Source organism: Saccopteryx bilineata, chromosome 4, assembly GCF_036850765.1.
Source record: "Saccopteryx bilineata isolate mSacBil1 chromosome 4, mSacBil1_pri_phased_curated, whole genome shotgun sequence".
NCBI classification, from domain to species: domain Eukaryota; kingdom Metazoa; phylum Chordata; class Mammalia; order Chiroptera; family Emballonuridae; genus Saccopteryx; species Saccopteryx bilineata.
In genome coordinates, this window is record NC_089493.1 from 106,118,888 (window position 1) to 106,121,627 (window position 2,740).

General features: G+C 36.4%; 1 pseudogene; it reads right to left on the bottom strand.

Annotated features, from left to right (window-relative positions):
- Positions 1-1,320: 1,320 nt before the first annotated feature.
- On the bottom strand, positions 1,321-1,451 carry LOC136336799 (U2 spliceosomal RNA; annotated as a pseudogene).
- Positions 1,452-2,740: the final 1,289 nt, after the last annotated feature.

The following is a 2,740-nucleotide window of genomic DNA, read 5'->3' on the forward strand; positions in this document are numbered from 1 at the left end:
GCCTCAGTACCATTAGGTTGGATGGGAAATTTTGCAGAAAAAGCATTACACTTTAAATGAGGAGACATAGGTTCCCAACATAAAAATGACCTTTGCAAGACTATTGTAAGAAACTGTCTGTTTCTCCCTGCTGCCCTTCTTGTTTTAAAACAATGAAGCAAAGACAAATGAGACTTACAAAACAGTTTTCATAAATTGTTTCCAGAGATTTTAAAAATTTTATCTGGTCTTAATACATTTTAATACAGGTGAATTACTCAAATGTGTAACCGTGTTTAATGTAGAAATAAATACAGAGGGATGAAAGATAGCAATAGAATCAGTTATCTAAGAGAGGTCTGGCTCATTCTTGTCAAAGTCCAGGGGTGATCAGACCCGAAAATACTGAGACGAAGTACAATGTACATGAGACCTGAGCAAGGCATCAGGATGGCAATATACTAATTTAAAGTGAGAAATAGAATTGTCACACAGACTGGAATTATTCAGGCTGGCATAACAATCTACTTTTCTCCCTGTAGTCAGGAAAAACCAAATGGTAATCAGAAGCCACTCATTACCATGAGAAATCACTGTGAAAGACTCAGAAATATTTAAAATCTGTATATTTTCTGCATTCTCTCTCTACATGAGCAGACCTGCACTGGAAGCAGAAAATTGCCACGAGGACATGAAATCAGAAAAAGGCAAGTTAGATGAAACTCATGTTTTAACATCAGGCTCACAATACGCTCTTGCCTTTGGGCTGGAATTCGGGAAGTCTGATTGTGAATTCTCCTACTCCCTGGGAGAGAGCTGGTATGGGGTCCTTGGTGGTTTTCTTTTTCCTGTGCTGTTGCTCCCCACGGCTGACCACAACTTCCACTTTGGACACATTATTTCTTTAATTATGTTAATACATTTATACATGCATACAAGGGTGCATCTTGCAAGCCTTGACACCAATCTGCCGTGACAGATGAAGAGCTTCCCAGACAAGAAAAAGCTAAAGGAGTTCATCACCACCAAACCAGCATTACATGAAATGTTAAAAGATCTTCCTTAAAGAAGAAGAAGCAAAGAAAATAAGATTAAAAATATAAACAATAAAATGGCAATAAAAACATACCTATCAACAATCGAATATAAAAAACAGACTCTTAGAGAGTAGGCGGATACCTGTTGGGAGGAAATCTGGGTGAGCGGTGTAAAGGGGTTGAACAAAAAAGCAATAAAGAGAAAAAACAAACTCCAAGGAAAGTACACTGTGTAGTATTTCAGGTGGTGGGGGAGAGAGAGAAATAGAGAGAGGCAGTGAGACAGGAAAGAATGAATCTTGCTGAAAGGTATGGGAATCTACAAATTTTTAAAATTATTTTTATAACTTTTCCATAAGCCTGAAATTATGTCAATTTTTAAACTGATAAGAATAGATACTACACTTGATCTTAGCAAAAAGGCCAAAAAGTGATATGTCAATTTTAAAAAGCTGAAACCATTAAGTAAATAAGATAGAATAATTTATTAAAATATAATAATTTATTAAATAATAATTCTGTAAAAATAATGAACAAAATAAATGAACAGAAACTGAAAAAATGAAAAAAATGTTAAATTGAAGTTAAATATTAAATAATTAAAAATGTAAATTGCTTGACTGCTCCAATCAAAAGGCATAAGGTAGCTGAATAAATAGAAAAAAGCAGAATACATACATATGCTGACTACAAGAGACACATCTCAGAATAAAACATACACACAGACTAAAAATAAAGGAATGGAACAATATATTTAGTGCGAATGAAAATGAAAAAAAGCTCAGGTAGTGATAATTATATCTGACAAAGTAGACTAACACAAAGGCAGAAACAGAGAATGACATTACATAATGATAAAGAGAGTAATATAACAAGAGAATATAACGCTTATAAGCATTTATGCACTCAACATGCAGCCACCTAAATATGTAAAGTAAATCTTGATGGACATAAAGAGAGAAATTGACAGTAATACAGGCATTGTAGGGGATTCTAACACCCCATTGACTTCAATGGATAGATCTTCCAGACAGAAAATCAACAAGGAAAGAGTAGTCTTAAACAACATACTAGATCAGATGGATTTCATCTGATTTTTCAGAGCATTTCATGCCAAAGCAGCAGAGTATACACTCTTTTCAATTGCACATGGAACATTTTCTAGGACAACATGTTAGGACACAAAACAATGCTACTCAGCTTTAAAAGAGAAGGAGAGAGAGAGAGAGAGAGAGAGAGAGAGAGAGAGAGAGAGAGAGAGAGAGAGAAGGGAATCTTACCTTTTGTGGCAGCATGGACAGACCTGGAGAGTATTATGCTAAGTGAAATAAGCTAGTCAGAGAAAGACAAGTACCATATGATATAACTAATATGTGGAGTCTAATGAACAAAGTAAACTAACAAACAGGATAGAAACACATCCACAGATAGAAAACAGACTGACAGCTGTCAAGAGAAAGGGAAGTTGAGAAGCTGGGCAAAAAAGGTGAAGGGTTTAAAAAACAAACAAACCTACCTGACCAGAAGGTGGTGCAGTGGATAGAGCATCGGACTGGGATGCGGAGGACCCAGGTTCAAAACCCCGAGCTCACCAGCTTGAACGTGGGCTCATCTGGTTTGAACAAAGGTCACTAGTTTGAGCCCAAGGTCACTGGCTCGAGCAAGGGGTTACTCGGTCTGCTGTAGCCTCATGGTCAAGGCACATATGAGAAAGCAATCAATGA